This window comes from Mobula birostris, chromosome 6, assembly GCF_030028105.1.
Source record: "Mobula birostris isolate sMobBir1 chromosome 6, sMobBir1.hap1, whole genome shotgun sequence".
NCBI classification, from domain to species: domain Eukaryota; kingdom Metazoa; phylum Chordata; class Chondrichthyes; order Myliobatiformes; family Myliobatidae; genus Mobula; species Mobula birostris.
In genome coordinates, this window is record NC_092375.1 from 128,010,839 (window position 1) to 128,018,349 (window position 7,511).

A 7,511-nucleotide genomic window follows, 5' to 3' on the forward strand; every position below is an offset into this window, starting at 1 on the left:
GGCAGACTATGGAAGTCAGTCAGTCAGTCAGTCAGTGGGTGCCGTCCCGAATCCGAGGTTGGCAGCTATGCACCTCCATCTTCTTCGATCTTGCGACAGTACCAAGTACAACCTCTCCTCCAGCTTGTTCTCGCTGGCCGCCTGCCGCCGCCCCCGCCGAACTCGAGCCCGAGGGCCTCCAGCCGCGGCCGCTTCTTCGAGCTCGGCCCTTCCTTAGGCGGAGGCCTTGGGCAGGTTCAGGCACACGGTGCAGCGCCCAAGTCCATCATGTCTCCTCTAACTAGGTGCATAGCATACGATTCGTAGACACGTGGTGAGGCTTTAATCTCTTCCACGGAAGATGGCCGTTGGCTCACAAGGAGCCCATCCTCCCTTTGTCAGATCTTGTTTTTTTTAGTCCTGCTGGGTGTCCTCACACCCTCCTCACCAGACTAAGTCTGGTGGGGGAGCCGGCCCAAGTCGCCAACCACTCGACCATGGCCCCTGGCCGAGCGCAAGGTGCCTGCCCCCCCGCCAAATCTTTCCAAGCATCCGCCGCCCGACTGAAAACCACGGTCGAGCGGCCGGCGACCAAACAAGACTTGATTACACCAATCTGTAAGTAATTGATGAGGAAGTGGGGAGAATGAGGAAAAGGGATTAATGGAGGATTGGTGTAAATGGGTGGGTGATGATCAGTGCAGATCCTGTCCGCAGGCTGTATCTCTCTATAACTTTATATGGAGTTCAGCTCTGTTCGCCTATACTTGTACACAACGCTTGTGGGAGCATGTAACATGATATGGGATGATACCAAGGTGAAAGTCTACAAGGCTGCTTCTCTATTGTCTAAGATAAAGGCAACCATTGCAATGGTAGTTCTGCCTGCTGGGTGACGCAATCCAGTGCGATGGCCAATATATCCAAAATGAAAATACTTTGAGAGTGGAACTTGCTGCAGCAAACATCAGTGACGATCAATGGCAGAAATGCAGTTTGGGAAGGCTGGACGCAAGTCTGGGAGAGTAGGGTAGAGTGCGGATGCAGGGAAGCTTGTAAGAGCATCAGGAGCCAATAAAAATGTATCATAAATGAAACAAATGGCCTGTCCCTGTACATTCTATCTAATAATGTAAAAATCCTCTAATATAAAAATCTTCTAATTACCAATAAAATTGATTTTACAAGACCCGAATATGTATTTTCTGTATTAAAATAAAATTCTAAGTATTTTCAGATTGCAAAATCTTGTTTGGTGTTTTTTCTTTCCCCCTCTAAGTGAAGAGGCTCATTCTATAAAGAACTATGTCTGGATTAACCCATCACCCTCTAATTGGATAGTGTGGTCACTGGGGCCATTTCCCCTCCACCAGTGTGCTGGGAAATGAGCCGAAATGACACAGCATGGATTTAGAAATCAGCCATCCCTCACTAATCTACCGTAATTTATTGAGTGAGTAATTGCATTAGTGAAGCAAGGCAATCCGATAGATATAATTTACTTTGATTTGACAAAGTTCCAATTCTAAAGGTTTTAAAGAAGATTAAGGATCACAGAATTGATGGCAATTCCGCTCAAGAGGATTGGAAGCTGGCAAAGCAACAGAGCCCTAAAGATGGTGATTGATGCAGGAACCTTGAACCTGACTTGTGAGTGAGGGGGGGGGTGGGGATGGGGTGGGGGCTTGCTGTCCCCCTGATCTCGAGGCTACCTGCAACTAGTTGTAACGGCCGCTTCCGAGGGCCAAGGTTTGCATGAGCTGCTCCGGGTCGTACGGAACCGCAGCCGGTGTTCCTGGCAAATATAGTCAGCTGCCAGCGACACACAGGTCAGCATACCCTTGACTCTGTGGTTGCACGCCACAACGCGGGCGTCAAGGATATGTTGGGGTTCAGATGCTGATGGGCCTGACACCCCTGCTTCACCGTTGGGACTGTTGCGAGTGGTTCTGGTCATCCAACTATAAAAAGGAAACAAAGTTGGACGGAGTGCAGAAAAGATTCACAAAGATGTTACTGGAAGAGGGCTTGAGTTAAGAGAGAGGTTGGAGCTTTTTAACCTGGAACATAGTAAACTAAAGGGTGACCTCATAGAAGTGCATAAAATCATGGGGGCCTAGATAAGGTGGGTGGTCTCTGTCCTTTTCCCAGGGTAGGGGAGACCAAAACTAGGGTGTGTGAGTTTAAGGTGAAAAGGGGAAGATGTAAAGCAGAGCAACACACACAAAGTCCGGGGGAACTCATAAACGCAAGAGATTCTGCAGATGCTGGGAATCCAGAGCAACACACACAAATGTAAAAGAGATCTGGAAGGCAAGTTTTTCACACAGAGGGTGGTGCATATATGTAAGAAGCTGCTGGAGCAGGTGGTAAAGGCAGGAACAAGGGCAGGAACATGGAGGGGAAAAACCAAGAGGGACAGAGGCCAAATGCAGAGAGAAGATAGACACTTTGGTCAGCATGGGCATTGGGCTGAAGTACCTGTCTCCATGCTGTATAACTCTTATGACTTGTACTGAGGACAGAGACAGAGCTAGTTGAGCTGAGGGACATCTGGACCCTTATAGTTAGTGTATAGACTGTGATCTTATTCTTTCCAAGGAAGGAGCAAGTCAATCCTTTGTCCTGTTTCACTAATATTTTTCAGCAATTTGTCATAGAAAATTACAACAAAGAAACAGGTCATTTGGCCCACTGAGTCTATGCCAACCATCAACCACTTATTTACACTAATCCTATATTAATCCCACTTTAAACTCTTCACATATTTCCATCTAATTCCCCCTTATTCTAACTCCTGGCTACACGCACCCTACAGATAATTTACAAGGGCCAAAAGAAGACTGGAGCACATAGAGGAAACCCATGCAGCCAGTTTGGATGTGACGGGCCGAATGGCCTGTTTCTGCGGTGTACGACTCTGTGACACAATGAATTCAATACCACTTAGTGGCTGTGAGTGATCAGGAAACCATCAAAGGCCAGAGGCAGGGCCTGGCTACGTAAGGCCCATTCATCATGCATTGAAATCGAAGTTACTAATCATATGTACGTGTACAAAGGGTGCAGTGAAAACTTACCTACACAGCATCCTGGGCTCATAGCATCAAATGGGCAATGTGCCTGGTGGCGGGGGTTTCAAGCTTTTGTACCTCCTGGCTGGCGGTAGCTGCAAGAAGATGGTGGATATGTTTGATGATGAATTTTGCCTTCCTGAGGCAGTGCCTCTTGTGATGGAGAGGGATGTATTTGGCAGAGTCCATGACACTCTGCAGCTTCTACATTCCTGTGCATTCAAATTTCGTGACAGACCATGATGTAGCCAGTCAGGATACTTTCAGCAGTGCCACTTTGACATTTGTGAGTGTTCAGTGATAAGCTTCGCCTCCTAAGAGAGTCAATGAACCTGCTGGTGTGTCTTCCTTTTGATTGCCTCTATGTGCTGGACCCAGGGGAGAGCATTCAACAAGTTAAGAGCCCGGAAGTTAAAGCTGCTGACTCTCTCCATGGAGGCCAACATGAGCTCAGTCTCTGAGGCCAGTGTGAGATCATCCTTCAAGCGGGTGAACCCACGGAAACCATCCAGCCCAGAAGGGCTACCTGGCTGGGTACTGAAGGAACTCCTGGCCATAAAGATTGGAACCAATCAAAGCAAGCAGTTATAGGAATAGCTGACAGACTCTAGAGCCAGCAGCTGTGTGACGATGGATCGTGAGGCATGGCGTTGTATTAGCTGAGCTTGGAAGATGGGGAGGGCATTTAAAATCCAGACAAAATAACCAAAAGGAGATTAAAGGGAAGGAAAAGAGAACCAATCTGATCTAAACAGGTAATGTTTTTCTGAATAGAAGGGAAGACTACAGGGTGAAAGATATCCCTTACAATGGCTTTCCTCACAAAGGCAGGCAAGAGCTCAGAACTTCCCCAGTGAACATTTTGGCAACAGTGCACAGAGCAGTTAGTCACGTGAAGCAAACTTCAGGGTGATGCAGCCTTAAAGTAGCTCTGATTCTTCACATCCTCTCCTGCATGTTACAATGGACCTTATATTAAATACGGTTTAGTCTGGGGGCTCCTCTCTCTGCAATACTGGGACTGTGAGACTGCCCGTGGCTGCTGTGCTTCGTGTCTGAGAACCCTGCAGCGACTTGCCCGGCTAATGTGATGAACTGAATACTAAGGCTTTGGGCCACTTCGAGCTGCTTTGGGAAACCGAAACCTTGTGGAGCACCAGTGCTCGAATAATCATGGCAGAGGTATTGCTGTCTCCCCTGACTTGATTGCACTCTGTTGGTCTGGAAGTCAATGATCCCATTCAAATTGAGGTATTGAGTCCCAGGTCGAGGAGTTTGGAGATGAATTTCCTTGGAATTATAGTACTGAAGGCAGAGCTGTAGTCAATAAATGACAGCTTAATGCAGGTGCCTTTACTGTGCAGATGCTTTAAGTAGCACAGTGGTTAGCATAACACTATTACAACACTAGCTGTAACATCAGGGGTCGATTCCCACTGCTCTCTGTAAGGAGTTTGTACGTTCTCCCCGTGGCTGCCCGGGTTTCCTCTGGGTGCTCTGGTTTCCTCCCACAGTCCAAAGATGTACCAGTGAGGATTAGCAAGAATTTGGCATATTATTTTCTCACCAGAAGCATAATGACACTTGCGGTCTGCCCAGCACAGTCCTCACTGATTTGATTGGACACAAATGACATAGTTTGTTATATGCAAACAACAGGAATTCTGCAGATGCTGGAAATTCAAGCAACACACATCAAAGTTGCTGGTGAACGCAGCAGGCCAGGCAGCATACGTTGACTGCACCTCTTCCTACAGATGCTGCCTGGCCTGCTGCATTCACCAGCAACTTTGATGTGTGTAGTTTGTTATATGTTGCAATGTACATGTGACTAATAAAACTAATCTTTACTATTTTTAATCTTTAACAAGGAAACTTCTCCAAAGGCCTATCTGTAAGATTATCTTTTTGACCAATTCTTTATGGACAATATACACTCAGTGGCAACTTTATTTGGTGCAGGTCAGTTCCAATAAAGTGGCTTTTTGCTTTATGTGGTCTTCTGTTGCTGTAGCCTATCTGCTTCAAGGTTTGACGTGTTATGCTTTCAGGGACATTCTTCTGCACACCACTGTTGTGCTGAGTGGTTACTTGAGTTACTGTCACCTTCCTGTCAGCATGACCCAGTGTCTCCTGACACTTCTCATTAACAAGGCATTTTTGTCCACGGAAGTGGTGCTCATTGCGTGTTTCTTTCATTTTTCACACCATTTTTGTAAACTCTAGAGACTGTTGTGCATGAAATCTCAGGAGATCAGCAGTTTCTGAGATACTCAAACCACCCCGTCTGGCACCAACAATCACTCCACAATCAAAGTCACTTAGATCACATTTCTTCCCCATTCTGATGTTTGGTCTGAACCTCTTGACCGTGTCTGCATGCTTTTATGCTTTGGATTGTTGTCATATGATTGGCTGATTGGATATTTACATTTACAGGCAGATGTACAGGTGTACCAAATAAAGTGGCCACTTAGTGTACAATGTTGTTAACCATGTAAGATTTATATTTTTGTTCTTTTTTTGGCGTGGAGCATTCAAAATGCTGGTTTAGACCATTGAACAGTCAGATTTAAGTGAGAGACGTACTAGTCTGCGGTGTGAGAGTGTTGAGAAAATTCAGAAGTGTGAAAATATGTGTGGAAAGGAACAAAAGGAGCTTGTGAATGTGCAAAGAAAATGAAGATTAAAGTAAAACTTGAACAGTGTCTAATTCCTTCCGGTAATCACTTCCCTTTTGTTGCTTGTTATAAAACCGATGAATCTCTCTATGAGTGTTTTCTTGAATGAGCAAAAATGTCTCATTTTGCAGAATGCTAGTACAAATAGTAAACCCAAGTGATTCAAATAGAAATAAAAATAGAAAATGCTGGAAGTACTCAACAGATGTGGGAAGAGAAACACAGTTAAAATTTCAAGTTGAGGTTGTTGTTTGTGGAACCCCTTGGTTCCCTTGGCTGTATAAGTCTAGGGAAGACAACGTCCGGTCCTGTTGTGAGATTGAGGTACGCTCGATCCCACCCTAAGCCTCCGGTTTGTGTGGATGCTGTGTGATTTTCTACCCCGTTACAAATTAATGTCACAAAATAACGGACAGTACACTGCATACGATTTAAGGAATTATATTTATGAATCTTAACTAAAGGGTTAGTAAAGGACAAAAAGAAAAAGGCCCATTCTAATTAAACAGTCAAATGTGCACAAATTGGAGCTCATCTTGAACTTCTCTGTCACTCACGCATTGGGCTCTCGGTCAACATGAAAGCATACACCGCCTTCCGAATGTCGCTCGCAATCCATCTTGAACAAACGAGTCCCCCACCGGATCGTATGCTATGACCAGCTCGCCCCAGCGTCTTCTCTCTTCATCTCCTCCTGAACAAAAGCCCCAAGCCCAACCTTAGTGTCCCTCACCTGAGAAACCTCCCATTAAAGGTTTCAAAGGTTTTAATGTCAGAGAAATGTATACAACATACATCCTGAAATTCTTTATCTTCGCAGCCATCCACGAAAACAGAGGAGTGCCCCAAAGAATGAATGACAGTTAAATGTTAGAACCCCAAACCACCCCCCAGCGTGCAGCAAAGCATCAATAAAGACACAGACTTGCACTACCTCAAAGACTACTCATTCACCCAGTAATTCGACATACCACAGGCTCTCTGTCTCCCTAATAAGGAAAAAGAAATGTCTCCGTTTCACAGCAAGAGGAGAGACATAACAAACAATTCGCTGATTTACGATGTTAAAAGTCTGTTGTGTCACTTTTTCCGACCCTGTGCCCAAAGAACTCGCTTCTCTGGGCCCACAGCCAGAGATCTTCCGTCTCCCATGACACACCGATTTCCTCCAGAGCCACAAAATCCCGAAGCACCAAAGCTAATCTACTAGGCCACGTCCTTGGTATATGGAATGATGGTCTGTCGTGAGACCCCAAGAGTGGGTCCCATTCCCACAAGGAACCGAAGTCAGCATGTAACTTCAGGTCAGGGTCTTCAAAAGAGCCCTGAAAGGGAAAAATAGAGATATTAAAGATAGAAATCGAGCTGTTTCTGAAGATGCAAGCAAATGAGTCGCCATTAGGACCATCCTAATTGGTGGCACACATTTCTCCTCTGTCTTATCTTCAACAATAACCCAAACATAAGCTGAAAACAAGCAGCTCGCACAGAACAGCAAAAAATGAAATGCATACAGCCTAACAGTAAAAATATGAACCAGGGCATTACTCTCCCCCCACCAAAATAGTCATGTCCTCATGATTTTGAGATAATTTGTCATCCTGTCATTAATAACATCATATTCAAAGGAATTTCGCAATGTCAGAACCTCTAATCCATTTGTAAATGATAGTAACATATCTCACTCAGGGAACAGTCATAACACTCTGCTCTCATGGTGCTACATAGGCTAGCCTATCTAGGGGTCTCTTGACTCTTTCAGCTCTTCTTTCAGTTA